We start from the raw sequence: 15,626 nt of genomic DNA, 5'->3' as shown, positions 1-15,626 counted from the left end.
CACTAAACTGAAAACCCTTTGAAGCATTATGCAGTAAGGAGACTGACAGCTCTACGGATAAGTAAGAGCTATCACTAGCCATACACCAACCTGGCACATCTTCTATATTTTTGTGACCCAGCATTTTCAAGTGACTCTTTCTGTCTGACAGAACACGGCTGGCCCGAGTTAGTCCTCTCTCGATCACTTTGTCTTATTGAAAGGAAAGAATTTAGAATAATGATACAGATACATTTAAGAGAGGAGGATATCAAAAGAAAAAGAAAATGCCACGTGTTTCACTCATCCCTAATTCCAGAAGAATTTTTAACTGTTTTTGCTTTTCATCAGTGCATGGTACAAGTGGAAAACTACGCCCTGTTTAAAGGTGAACTGAAAATCACAAGAGCAAGACCATTACGTGTGATTAATTACTGTTATAGCAAGGATACATAGCACTAAGTACGCCAAACAGCAAAGAAATACAATGTGCACAGGACACACGTGTCTGATAAAAACAGGGAAGTTCATGTGCAGAATGAAGGTACAGAACTGAAATAGAACTGTGTGCGCAAACACGTCTTTGCATTCAAAAATTCTATCTCACTTATGTGCAAGAAATAAGGTTTTAAGAGAAACTGTGCGTTCAACCTACTTTCCATAGGAGCTTGGTAGCGGTCAACAGGTTTACTCTGTCGAAGGTTGTAACGCCTTGGAACATCTTCACCACCATTTTCTTTGTTCTCACTTCCTCTTGATGTTTGTACTGTACCACAAAATGACACCGAATCGTTAAGTACTTTTGCAAATTATATGAAATCCAAAATGCATTACACAGATGCCTGTAAGTTTTAGTATTAGCATTATTTTAATGACACACTGGATCCTGCAAAACCTTAAGATGAATTTATGCAAGTCACGTTTCAGAAATCACAAATCCTAGCAGATGAGCATGCATCTGGACATTGTTCTGTGCTCTCTGAAACTGCTGATGGACTTGTCGTCAGCCTCAGTGTTTAACAACAGGCAAAATTCTGTCATATTGCTTAGCTAAGATGCAGATCTTCTGAAAACAGCTATTTCAGAAAGTCACTTCTTAGTTTGAGAAAGTATTTAATGGAAAGGGTTTTAATAATCTGCAGTGCTAAGACTAAGCATAGTAATCTAAGTCCAAGTCTAGCTCTGCCACAAATTCTGTGAGCAATAATGGGCCAGACACAGGCTTGAAGCTCACCAATGAGAAAACAATGCCAAATGCACATAAGCTTAGGCCATTAGCTTCTGTCAAGTAACCTGAAGTTGTTTCATGAAAGATGGTAAAAAACGCAAGAACCAGAGTGCAATCATCTACTGGGTTCTGGTGAATATCCTCTCACGTTAACAGCAGGACACCGAGGAAGGAACGTACATACTCCGTTCACCTACCTGTTTGCCACAAGGACTTATCTTTTTTTCTTGGAAAGCACTGCCCTCTCTGGTTTTTATTTTTTAACCCCAAAGGTTGCATTGCTTTCTGAATGTGAGGTAGGTGCCATGGGGTATACAGACAGCACACGGAAAACTGAGCGATCAGGAAATGAGTTTGTGATCACTACCATCTCCAGTCCTTGGTGTTCCAACACTTCTATCACAAAAGCATGAATTTCTCTACTTTATTGCTCCTCTAACCCTTTCCTTTGTTCCAGTAACTTCCTTTATAACAACACTGACACTTTCCTCACTCTTTTCTGGCGTATTTTTCATTATAAAAGTATAGTCTAGCTCTTTCCTGATTTAAAATTGTAGTTTGCATTTTGATCATCAATTAATTGCCCCGGGCTCATTTCCCATTCAACGTGCTATTTAAAATTCCTCTCTACAAGTCTCTACTGCGCAGCTCCCTGAAACCCACACACTTTAACCAAGCTTCTCCCTCTAGACTGGCGCCCGCCTTGTATTCAAGCTACTCTTATTAAGACTTTGAGCTAATGTTTTCCTAACTAAACCTCCAAAGGAGTCAACTCTGCCTCTCCCTTACTAGTCCATGGCCCAGCCATTCTTCCTCTGAAGAACTTCCCTCGGGTTCCCACCTGCCACTGTGCATCTCTCTGCTCCTCTGGGCCTCTGAAGGGAGGAGCAAAGTATTTTCTGGGGCTCAGCCTCCTCTCACTGTCTCTCTGAGCTCCTTTGCAGGTGTGCAGCTGAGCTCTATCACATAATCTAACTCATCAGCTATCTACTGCAACACCCTTTTCGGTCCTTAAGTACACTCTTGCCCTCTTCTGATCTGTTTAGAAAGCTCCTACGAGGATGATCTAATTTACTGCCTTAATCACAACTAACATTCTTCTTAAAAACTGTAAGTTTTCCCATCACTTCCAAGTTCATACGGTCTTTCGTGGCTTAACCTCATTCCACAAGACCTTGTCCGGGGAGAGGAGAAAAAAAATAATAGAAAAAAACCCTAGGGGTCAGCCTTGTCGAGGGAAATCGACAATTCCCGTCTGTTACTATTGCAACAAGAAGAGACACGTTCAGAGGAAATATCATTAGCGGGAACAAGATGAGAAAATATTCAAAGAAGAATAGGGGTGTCAGGGGCTATATCTTCTGGGGACTTCAACATCAACAGAGCTGTTGATAAAACTATTAATTGGTCCCCATAAAGAGGAAGTCTTATTTTCAGTAGACACAGGGGCTGAAAAATCCACTATTCAAAAACTTCCAAAAGGAATAGAAGAAGGGAAGAGTTGCATGTCTGTAATAGGGGCAAAAGGAGAGCCCTTTAAGGTACCTGTTTTGAAAGATGTAGAGACAGAAACAGATAAAAAAATCTGTCTTAATGATTTACTTTTGCTCGCTGAAGCGGAGTACAATTTACTAGGAAGGGATTTGATTTTAAAATTAAACTTAAGCATTCAAAGCCAAGGGGATAAATTGCATATTAAATTATACACTTTGACACAAAAAGACAAAGAATTCATTAACCCTTCAGTGTGCTATAAGGAAGGGGAAATTGGAAAAATAGAAATGGACCCCATAAATGTTCAAATAATGGATCCACATCGTCCAATTAGAATTAAACAATACCCTATACCAATGGAGGGTCGAAAAGGATTAAAACCCATAGACTTCTGGAAAAAGGAACTCTAGAACCATGTATGTCACCTCATAATACACCCATCCTCCCTGTAAAGAAATCGGATGGGTCATACAGGACCTGAGAGCTGTAAATCAGCGAACAATCACTAAATTCCTTGTGGTGGCAAAACCTTATACTTTACTAAGTCATATCTCTCCCAAACATACTTGGTATAGCGTAATAGATCTGAAAGATGCCTTTTGGGCCTGCCCTCTGGATGAAAAATCCAGAGATTATTTTGCTTTTGAGTGGGAGGACCCTGAAACGGGACGGAAACAACAATTAAGGTGGATCGTGCTACCACAGGGGTTTACAGAGTCACCAAATCTATTTGGACCAACTTTAGAAAAAGTTTTACAAGATTTTGCATTACCCAGGGAGGTAAAATTATTGCAATATGTGGATGATCTATTAGTAGCAGGAGAAACTGAAGAGGGAACCCGAGAAGCTCCTATTAAATTGTTCAGTTTCCTGGGAGAAAAGGGATTCAAGGTGTCTCGATCAAAATTACAATTTGTGGAACAGGAAGTAAAATACTTAGGACATTGGTTAAGTAAGGGAATAAAGAAGTTAGATCCTGACAGGGTATCTGGGATCCTATCCTTAAGACCCCCACAAACTAAAAAGGAAATCCGGCAAATATTGGGATTATTAGGATATTGTAGACCATGGCTTGAAAGCTACAGTGAAAAAGTTAAATTCTGATATGAGAAATTAATTAAGAACCATCTTAAGTGGTCTGCAGAAGATAATCAACAATTTGAAGAAATAAAAGAGGCGTTAATACAAGCACCTGTGTTGAGCCTTCTGGATCTGGAAAAACCTTTTTATCCCTTTGTGAACACATCAAACCAGGCGGCATATGGAGTTTGTACTCAAGACTGGGCAGGAATTAAGAAACCTGTGGGGTATTGTTCTAAGTTACTTGGTCCAGTAAGTAGAGGGTGGCCTGCTTGTCTCCAAGCTTTGGTCGCTACGGCATTATTAATAGAGGAAGTTAGAAAGATCACTTGTAATGCTCCCTTAAAAGTGTATACTCCACACAACGTCAGAAGTGTCTTACAACAGAAAGCAGAGAAATGGTTAACAGACAGCCAGATCCTAAAGTATGAAGCTATACTAATTGAATCCCCTAACTTAGAACTAAGGGTAAGCTCTGCTCAGAGTCCAGCACAATTTTTGTTTAGAAAACCATCAGAGGAATTACAACATAACTGTTTAGAGGTAATTGAGACCCAGACTAAAGGAAGACCCGATTTAAGAGATACTGAATTAGAGAAGGGAGAAGCACTGTTCATAGATGGCTCCTCCTGAGTAGTGGAGGGAAAAAGAAAATCAGGATATGCAATAATTAATAAGCACCTGGAACCTGTGGAATCAGGACCCTTGAGTCTATCATGGTCAGCTCAGGCTTGTGAGCTGTATGTCCTATATAGGGCCGTGGAACTATTAAAGGGGAAAAGTGGAACTATATATACAGATTCTAAATATGCATATGGGGTGGTTCATACCTTCGGAAAAATTTGTGAAGAGGTTTCGTTACTACTCAAGGGAGGAATCTTATACATCAACAATTAATAATAAAAAATTTAAGGGCATTAAGAGAACCAAAAGAAATAGCAGTGGTACATGTAAAAGGACACCAAAAAGGATTAGATTACCACACCAGAGGGAACAATCTAGCAGATAAAGAAGCTCAGGAAGCAGCCTTGAGAACTCAGGCTGCTAAAATTAATATAGTACAGGAGGAAGAAAGACGAGAGGGAGAAGAAAAAAAGTTTACTCCTGAAGAACAGACAAAACTGGAGAAAATAGGTGCTAGATTAGAACAAGGAAAATGGACATTGCCAGACGGGCGAGAGATATTACCACAAGCTTATGCAAGGCAAAGATTGGAACGTTTGCATACACAAACACATTGGGGTACAAAAGCATTAAGTAATCACTTACTTCAACAATTTGGTTGCATAGGGGTTTTTGAAGTAGCAAAGCAAATCACACGAGGTTGTTTAACTTGTCAGAAGATAAATAAGAAAGTGTTTCGACAAGCAGCCGCGGGAGGAAGAAAAACAGCTTATAGGCCTTTCGAGAAAGTACAAGTTGATTTCACTGAATTGCCCAAGGTAGGGAGGATAACGTATTTATTGGTAATAGTAGATCATTTAATACAATGGGTAGAAGCTTATCCCGTAGCACGAGCTACGGCACAAATGGTGGCAAAAATTGTATTAGAACACCTGATACCTAGATATGGGATAATCCAGTACATTGATTCTGATCAGGGCACACACTTTACTTCTAAAATAATAAGATTATTGTGTCAATCATTAGGTATTCCGTGGGAATATCATACTCCATGGCACCCACAAAGCTCAGGGAAAGTAGAGAGAATGAATCAAACAATGAAACAACAATTGGCTAAATTAATGATTGAGACACAAATGCCCTGGACAAAATGCTTACCATTGGCACTTCTAAACATAAGAACTAAACCACACAGTGAGACTGGATTATCACCATATGAAATGTTATATGGTATGCCTTATTCACAGGGAATGCCTCTGGGAAACAATGTAGTTGAGGATCGTAGTATCCAGAAATATGTAATTACTATTGGGAAAAGATTGCAAGAGCTAAGAGAAATTGGAAGAATGGCTCAGACACCACCTTTAGGGTTTGCTATTCATCAAATACAACCAGGGGACAAGGTCTTAATAAAAACTTGGAGGGAAGAATCATTACACGCCCGGTGGAAGGGACCATACCTTGTTTTACTTACCACTGAAACAGCTGTGAGAACAGCAGAAAGGGGTTGGACCCATGCATCTAGAGTAAAAGGACCAATAAATACCCAAACTTGGAGGGTTGAGTCTGCTCCTGGGGAACTGAAATTAAAGCTAAAAAAGAACTAATGTGCTGGCAATAAGGCTCTGCATAAATTAAGAATGCCAGAAGAAGGGGACAAGCCTGAAGGGAAGAAAGGGAGAAGGCAAGACCGGGGCAGGACCCTCCACTGCGGTGTGTATAGTCTACCAAGGGAGGCAACCCCTACGGGTATTGACTGCCGAGTGGGAGGGCCTCGACCGGACTTCGCCCACACTAAAGCCAAGTTGTCCCAGGAAAAAGAAACAAACAAGCAAACAAAAATATATGTATATAATAAATACGATTATTATTATTTTTTTTAACCTATTGTAATTAGTTTTCCAGGAGCTGGATCACCCTCAAAGGCTGAACAGTAACCCAAGCTCAAATAGATCCTTGAAGTGGGCCCAACCCCTTGATTGGAGGCATTTCTCACACCCCCACGATAACCCCTGGATGACGCAGAAGGATGTTATACTTCCTGGTACTATTTTTACAGGGGCAATTAAACCATGGGAATAACTTGTTCATTCTGGGGGAAGAAGTGGCCAAGGCTTTTAACCTTAGCAATTGCTGGGTTTGTGGGGGACCACAGGGAACTGAAAGTTGGCCCTGGGTAGCTGGCCCGGTTGAACCTAAGTGGTGGGTTAGTAATTTGAGTGAAGTTCATAATGGTACACAATTCTGGAAAGAGGAAGAAGGCCCATGGCAATTGCACTTGTCAGAGCAGGGTATATACTGTTTAAACAGAACAGGAACAGTAAAGGTGGGAAAAAGCTTTTGTAAATGGACTCTATCTCCTGGATATGATTGTACTGATCCTGAATGTGGACCTATAAACTGTACATCAGGTAAAGGAAAATGGAACGCTACACATGTCCAGCTGAAAAACGGGACTTGGCTGAAATGCTCATATAAGACATTTTTTGGACCTGGATGTGAAGCCATGGCAAGAGCACAATCAAAGGGACAATTTGACGTTCAAATCCCGAGTTGTCAGCGTGATAACACCACTAGGGAGCAGCATGTGGTACGAGTCTACTGCTGGAGGTGGCAAGATGAGAATGGGACACAAGTGTTCTTTAAACATTTCTGGTCAGCTCGTGATATGACAAGTCGTGAAGGAGAACTTAGTTGTAATTGTGAGTGGGAATCTAGTGTGGGAGCTTGGAGGTGTATATATACATACGAGTACTAATGGGGCAAACATTGTAACAGGACCACTTGGTAACGAGTAGAGCTTAGGGATATGGTTTAGTGGAGGGCTGTTAGCGTTAGGTTGGAGGTTGGACTCGATGACCTTGAGGTCTCTTCCAACCTAGAAACTTCTGTGATTCTGTGAAAACCCTTTGTATTTTCACGCCCCAAGGAATAAAAGAGAATGGGACGGTCCTTTTCCAAACGGGACGTGGGCTCTAAAGGGACGTTATTGGGTGTGTGGCAAACAGGCCTACAAAAGGCTACCAAAGGACTGGTCAGGAATATGCTACGTGGGGTACATAAGACCCTTGTTCTTTTTATTGTCACAAATACAAGGAAATCATTTAGGAATAAAATTATATGATGATCTGAATAGAGAAAAACGATCTATTGATGCTTCCTTAGCCGGAGGTAGTGCTCAACAACAGAGATAAAATGAATGGCCCCCTGAAAGAATCATACAGTATTATGGACCAGCTACCTGGAACCCAAATGAGATAATATCTGGAGCCCGAGAACCTATTTATAATTTGAATCGAATAATTAGGTTGCAAGCTGTCCTCGAAATAATAACCAATCAAACAGCGACAGCTTTGGATCTTTTAGCTGATCAGTCCACCCAGATGAGGAATGCTATCTTTCCACATAGAATGGTTTTAGACTATTTACTAGCAGAAGAGGGGGGTGTGCGTGGGAAACTAAATGATTCTAATTGTTGCTTACAAATTGACGATAATGGGAAAGTGGTTAAACAGGTAACAAAAGAAATTAGGAATGAGCCCACGTCCCAGCACAAACTTGGAAGGGTATGGATTGGGATTTATTTTCATGGCTGCCTGGTGGACCATGGGTTAAAAGGATGTTATTTTTATGTGGTGTAATGATGTTATTATTCATACCTTGTATGATACCTTGCTTTACATTATTGATACACCGGATAATAAATAGTACGTTTGTAATGACTTCATTAAAAAAGGAAGGGGATATGTCAGTTATGATGCTTAGGGCTGTGAATCAGCGAACCATAACCAAATTTCCAGTGGCAGCTAACCCATACACTTTATTAAACCACCTAACACCTCTGCATAAATGGTATAGTGTAATAGATTTGAAGGATGCTTTCTGGGCCTGCCCATTAAGTGAAGGGTCTTGGAATTACTTCGCCTTTGAATGGGAAGACCCCGAAACAGGAAGGCGGCAACAGCTTAGATGGACTGTACTTCCTCAGGGATTTACTGAATCCCCACATTTATTTGGCCAAACTTTAGAAAAATTATTACAACTTTGAGGTAAAGGGGGAAGTGAAATTGTTGCAATATGTGGATGACCTATTAGTAGCTAGGGAGACTGAAAAAGAGACACGGAGAACCACTATCGAATTACTTAATTTCTTAGGGAAAAAGGGTTGAAGGTCTCAAAATCTAAATTACAATTCGTGGAAAAAGAAGTAAGGTACTTAGGACATGGGCTTAGCCAAGGAAAGAAAAAATCGGATGCTGACAGGGTATCTGGGATTTTAGCCCTATCATCACCCAAAATGAAGAAGGAAGTGAGGCAACTGCTCAGGCTCTTGGGATATTGTAGACCCTGGATTGAAGGGTTTAGTGAAAAGGCAAAGTTTTTATATGAAAAATTGACTGGAGAAAAAATCAAGTGGAACGAGGAAGATGAGGAAAAGTTGAGGTTGATCAAGAAAACGTTAATAGAAGCTCCAGTGCTGAGCCTCCCAGATTTACAAATAAATAAAAGGGTCTTTGTAAATGTTTCTAACCAAACTGCATATGTTAGTTGCAATTTACAGCTAAGTCAAGAATGGGCAGGAATCAAGAAACCTGTGGGATATTGTTCCAAACTCTTAGACCCTGTGAGGAGGGGGTGGCCAGTGTGCTTCCAGGCAATTGTGGCTACTGCCTTACTGATTGAGGAAGCTAGAAAAGTCACTTGTAGGGCACCTCTGAAGATATATACTCCACATAATGTTAGGGGAGTACTCCAGCAGAAGGCTGAAAAATGGTTAACTGATAGTAGGATGCTGAAGGATGAGGCCATCCTGATCGACTCCCCTGATTTAGAATGAAAAATAACTGCTGCACAGAGCCCTGCACCCCTGACCCCAACCGTAACCCGGATCTAACCCTAACCCTAACCCCAACCCCTAACCCCAGTTTCCTAGAACTACATTTCCCGGTATGCTATGGGCACCAAACATGGTCTCCCGGATACCCAGTGCCGGAAAACTACGCCTACCAGCATTCCCCATGCAGCTGGCCTGACCAATCACAGGCCGAGTGTTCGAGAAATACCTGTTACCAGCACTCACTGTAACCCAAGCACTTACCGGCCTTTCAAAAAAGCCACAAGCCCTAACACTAAAAATCCTCGAAACCCCTACAGGCATAACCCAAACTATTTACCACACTAAACCCCTGAAGTCCTATGCCTAAAAGCCCAAACCCAAACACTTAAGACGCTCAAAACCCAAACCCAAAACATTAGGATTCTCAAAGCCCTAAACAACAAAATTAGAACGCTTGAAGCCCTAACCCCAAAATTAAGACGCTCAAAACCCAAAGCCAACCCAAATCAGTAGGATGCTCAAAACCCTAACCCAAAAAATTAGGACACTCAAAACCCTAACCCTGGAGAACCTAACCTGAAAAAAAAAAAAAAAAATCTTAAAACCCTGAATAACTGACCAAAAATAAAACCCTAGGACCCTAACACTAAAAAGCCTATCAACACTACAACCCAAAAAACTCTAAAACCCTAACACGATAACCCTGAAACCCTTAAAACCCTAACTGTTAAAACTCCAACCCAGTTATATACCAGTTACCTCCCTTAAGGGATATAGAGGAGCTCTCTCAGATATGGCAGTCCTACTTCTCATGCATGCAGCCGGAGGTCGGTCTCATTCTGGTGCTGATGGTGGTGGAAGCAGGGGCAACGGTGGTACTGCTAGAGATACCACAGCCACCGGAGGTGGATTGTTAGGATATGGAGATGGTAGGTTATCCAACGGCTCCCGTTTATTATCTTTTTCTTTTTCCTGTTCTTCTTCAAATTTCTTATCTGCTTTTAGTGTAAATATTGAGGCTGGAAAAGGACATGAAGTCCTCCTGATCCACAATCCTGCATAATCGCTTTCTTCCTGGCAAAAAGGTTCCTTCGAATTAACATGTGTATTTCAGGCGTGACAAATCCAGTCTTCAAAGGATCGAAAAACAGACCGAAAGACGTGATCTTAAAGGCTCCTTTGGCCGTTCTATCACACAATACTGGACTGTTTTTTATTTACTTTTTCCTTTTCTGGGGCCTCTATCGTTCCAATTTCTAACCGTTATTCCTAATGGACTTTCTGGTGGTGTGTCTGGTAATTTGCTCCCTTTCTTCTGGTCCCTGGTCTTCGATTTTGTCTGACCCATCTAGGAATTTTACTGTGGCAATTCCCACAGCCCTTGGTTACATTAGTAAGAGTGTCTTACAGAGGGTTTAAGATCTATCACACACCCACAAATCCTATAGGAATCGCTTCGGTCCTTCACCGGCCAAGTCCCTCGCGGGAGATTGGAACCGCGGTTAGAAGACCTCCACAATCGCTTTGGAACTAAATTCCATCTCAGTCACACTCTTACACAGGCAACCAAATCCCACCCAACAGAACAGTATATGCTTTAAACGCTTACGACTACGTTGTCTTCATTTGGATCTTCACACGCAGAATTACAGGCAAAATAGAGTGCTGCAACCAGCAAGGGAGCTGAAGAAAAATCACAACCTTTGCTTACCTTTATTCAGGTTCAAGATGCCATTAGTCCCGACCCGACTCGAACAGCAGCCACCACATGGTGGGGCGCCTCTCCTAGATCAAGTAAGAATTCAGGAACCAAAGCCCTCCCGGACGATCCCCCAGTTGTCATACACGACTGGGTCCCAAATTCGATTGCAATTACAGTTTACAATTTACTAAACAAAGAGAGGTACGCGGGCAGTTACTCGCAAACAGATATATTGTGCCAGCTGCCCTTCAGTAGCCCAGTGTCAGACCGGATGTCTTTGCCAAAACAGCCCGGACAATGTATTAGTACACCGATGCACTACCACGTTAATCACTAACTGCCAGGCAGGACAGCTCCAGACCAAACACATACACACAGGCATGCCAAAAACACTACAAACAAAACACACAACACAATGCACAAGAAAAAGTGACCCCCAGAGGGAAGCCCTATGGCAACAGCAAGTCAGAACAGGTGCTCTGTAGCAGACCCAAGGAGAGACTCAAATATCATGACAGGAGACTGGAAGCAACTGCCAGAACTGGGATGATGGAGGCTGTACTGGGTCTGGCTGGAATGTTAACTTTCCCAGCAGCAGCCCATTCAGTGCCGTACTCTGTACTTGTAGCTGGAACAGCAGTGTTATCACACCAGTGTTGTGTCTACTGCTGAGCAGCAGTGGCACAGCATTGGGCCTTTCTCTAACCCTCCTAGGGGGTGGGCAAAAAAGTGAGGAGAGAAACATCACTAGGGCAGCTGACCTAAACCAATCAAAGGGATATTCCATACCATGTGGTGTCACACTCAGCAATAAAAGGTGGAAACAGGAAGAAGAGGGGAGGGGTGGGCTCTCGTTGAGAAGACGTCGGTCCTCCTCTCGAACACCGGCTGCGTGCGTTGAGGCCTTGCTTCAAGGACGTGGTCAATCATCGCTCATTTGTGGGAAGTAGAGAGTAATTTCTTTCCTCTGCACTTCCATATAGCTTTCATTTATTTTGTTTGTTTTCCTCCCTTTTTCCCCTTTCCCTTTTATTTTCCCCTTAGTTAAATTGTTTAGTTCATGGTAGTCTTTATTTAATTATTATAATTATTTCCCTTTAATTAAATTATCCTTATCTCAACCCGTGAGTTGTTCTTTGCTTTACTTCTCCCCCTCCTTATCTAAAGGAGGGGGAGTGAGAGAGCGGTTGTGGGGTTTAGCTGCCCAGCACGGTAAAACCACCACAGAGGCCTAAAAAGCCTGCCTTCAAGACAAGAGACCAGAAGGATGGGGAGTGAAAACCCCTGAAGAAGACACTTAGGAAATCAATTCCAAAGCAAGAGCTCCTGATGCGGCCCAGATGACTTCTTCAAGAGTGAGGATGGAAATAGATGTGATCTCAAACAGAATACAATGCACAAGACCTGAAACATATCTGCACTTCAAGCAGCAACTGCAAGACAAGTGCTCGCATCAGCCCTACGATGATGAAACAAGCATTTAGGAACTTTGGTGTGGCTACCAAGTTGCCCGTCTAATCTGTCCAGTGGAAGAAGGAAATGCGGATATCAAGACCTGAGGAGCATGTAACATATGTTGATCATATCAAGAAACGTTTGATACAAAAAAGTATTACACACACAGAAGCGATTCCTTTAAGCTCCCACTGCAAGATGAGAGGTGCTCAGCTCCCAATTGAACATCAGCATTATTCTGATGATGTCAAGTGTTCAGTACCCTCAGGATGGCTTCCCCAGGGCCTGCCAAGCACCAAGAGCAACAGCACAGTACAGCACAGACAACACAGAACACAGATGACAAACTGGGACTGCCCTGCCTGGCATGTGTTCACGCTGTACGTGACAGAACTCCCCACACATAATCTCTCTGCCTGACCTGATCGATCCTGAAAGGCCCCATCCAAAGCAATGACTTAGAAGCACAGACCCTCGCCCTATGGGTGCATTCACAACCCCAACTCAAACATAGCACTTGCCCCCCAACTTAGCTTGGGAATGCTGGGAGGCAGGTTCCATCTTCACCAAGGAACACAAACACTAGCCAGGACATTGCCTCAGGCACCAGGCTCTTCTTCACCTGCAGAAATAAAGTGCCATCAGGCACCAGCACACCAGCCAAATTTCTTCCAGTAAAACAACCTCCTCAGAAACAGTCGTAGTCAACTGACCTGCTCCGCTTCTGAAACCAGATAGATACCCTCTAGAAAACTCCCCGCCTCCCTCTGCCAACCACTCCCCAACATACAATATTTGCCCCCCGACTTAATTCTCAGGGCTCAGAATCCACCATCAACGTGGACCACAAAGGCCAGCTAGGATGTTCCCAGTACCTTCTTCGTCCCTGCAAAAGAGGAGTCACCCAGAGGCGCACCAATAGACTACAACACCAAAAACAATACCTGTTTTCCACCTTTTCTCCACTCACCTTCCCGATCCAGGCTTAGCACTTCCATTCAGTGTGCCGAGCCAAAGTCATAGGGCTTAGACCAAGGAGAAAGAACAGACAAACGTGACAATCCACAAAACAGTCTTTCCCCACTCCTCTTCCTTCCTCCCCTACTGCAACAGCCAAGAAGCCCCAAAGCCACGTACCCCAACCCAGTACGACCGCTTCGCTCACCTAACATCTCAAGGAGATGCATCATGCTCCCTGCTCCTCTTGCGCCCTGAGCAGCTCCAGCATTTCAGGAACTGGAACTGCTGATGTCTGGCAGGTCTCAGAAATGTGGCAGGAGACGTACTCTGCTGTCACAAGGCGCTTGCAAAGCCGGCCCGACAGGTGAAGCAGACTAACACAGTCCACCGAACAACTCGGGGACCCCACTGCTGTCCACTCACTCTCATGCTTCGTTCAAGTTTCTGTGCCTATGCCCTGGGCTACAAAAAATAGAGAGAGAAGGTCACATCCACGATGGACACACAAACAGTACAGCTCCTTGATAAGAACTCAAACACAGAGACCAGAGCTAGACAAATAAAAAAAACCACCCTGAAGTCCACAAATGTCAGATGGCCATGAATGCATAGCAGCTCCAACAGGGCTAATCACAAACTTACACTTTGCAGATGAAGAAGGTGACCCTGCTCAGTCTCTTGGTAATACTGTACCAATGTGGTCAAGCCCCTTGTAGCATGTAATCAAGCTGGTTTTAGTTCTTTGGAGAGTTACACAAGTGGGTTGATTCATCTAGAGATTAAAAAATAGCTCAAACACAGGAGCGTATGCCACCATCCCAAAAAACAGTGAGCCAGCAGCCTCTACTAAATATCCCTCTATTAAGTGAATTCCAAGCACTTAGAAATCCAGAAATCCATAGACTCCAGCCTGCCTAAAGAACCCTGCAACTGACTGAAGGAATCACCTGGGAAAGGGGAGGGGCAAAGCACAAGAAAGTAGAAAGAGGAGGAGCAGCAGCTGTGGTTTATTTACTTATTTATAAGGCTTAGCTCAACAGCATGCAGACTGCAGACAAGACAACTGGGGTGTTTCTAGAAGCAACAATCCCCATGCTTTTAATATTAAAAGCCGTAGTAAAAGGACAATACCACCAAGCAAGTAACTGAAGCTTTTTCAGCTGGAATTAGCTCAAACTTTTATTTATATTTAAAGAAAACTCTAGGAGCAGAACAGATTATACACCAACAAAATCAATTCGATTCCATTCACAGGAAAAATCACTTCAGCAGGCTATCTGAAAACCAAAGGCTATGCTGATGGGTCAAAACACGCTACAAGACACTGGGGCCAGGCCCTCCGCTGCACCAGCTTAAAACCCATCGCTACACTCACCAAGGTGCAACCCCAACCCAAACACAGATGCAGGATTTCAGCCTCAACACAGTTTTGCAAACTGCTGGAAAGCAGGCTTTATCCTCAGCGAGGCGTGCTCAGGCTACACAGGACAGGGCTTCGGGCACCTCTTTGCCTACCAAAGACGACCGACATCAGGAACTGCCACACCAGACAACCTTTTTCCCTACACAACACCTTTCTCAGGAACCACGCAGCATTCCAGTGACCTGCTTTCCTCCTACTCTAAAGGCTATCTCCGCCCACCTTGTCTGTGGCACCTCATAAACAGGAGAGAAAGCAATCGCAACAGCAAAAGCCACAGCACCCTCGGGACAGTTACTCTCATTCCCTCCTGTACCTCTGCCGCTTGCCTGCCCCACATGGCACATGCTTCCATCTGTTCTCTTTACCCACTTATAGCACCTCTAAAACAGAAACTGGAATTTTACTCGATTGGATGTAAGAAAATAACTGCAGTGACAACCGCACCCCAAAAATAACAGCTACCTCTGCTCATCACGCACCACTCACTCCAGAGGCACCTCGGGTCATGACGTCCTGGACTACACACTGCGTTTCAGCCTGAACAAAGGAAAACACAGTCACAAGATAATCATTCAGCTGCCAGCATTAGCACCCATCCCTCAACAACACAAAGGAACCCCATTTACAATATTATCGTTTCAAAACAGCAGCCCCCTTGCCTCAGCACCTGGAAAGGGGATCAAGCCAGTCACTGAGTTGCCTACCAAGTGCTGGACAGTTCCAGAAGGAGCTCTTTCCTGTGACAGGTTCCTCCAAAGCTTTACACTCTACTGGGGACAGGAAAGAAATAAGAATAAGAATTTCAAAACCCCATATCTGTAAGCTTTCAAGATTCGACAGACCT

At 43.2% G+C, this 15,626-nt stretch overlaps 1 long non-coding RNA gene across 3 annotated transcripts; it reads right to left on the bottom strand.

Annotated features, from left to right (window-relative positions):
• Positions 1–634: 634 nt before the first annotated feature.
• LOC311428502 lies at positions 635–15,626 on the bottom strand. Of its 3 annotated transcripts, none has more exons than XR_014687748.1 (7): positions 15,487–15,626; positions 15,245–15,319; positions 14,002–14,131; positions 13,565–13,821; positions 12,821–13,021; positions 10,852–10,925; positions 635–745 (listed from the first exon to the last, which is right to left on the bottom strand). It is a non-coding gene; the product is annotated as an uncharacterized lncRNA (long non-coding RNA). The 3 variants fall into 3 exon arrangements; XR_014687749.1 differs by having other exon boundaries at positions 12,921–13,021; XR_014687750.1 differs by lacking the exon at positions 14,002–14,131 and having other exon boundaries at positions 12,921–13,021.

This window comes from Aythya ferina, assembly GCF_964211825.1.
Source record: "Aythya ferina genome assembly, contig: HAP1_SCAFFOLD_86, whole genome shotgun sequence".
Taxonomy (NCBI): Eukaryota; Metazoa; Chordata; class Aves; order Anseriformes; family Anatidae; genus Aythya; species Aythya ferina.
The sequence above is the reverse complement of the archived record's forward strand: the minus strand, read 5'-3'. Positions and strand labels throughout refer to the sequence as shown.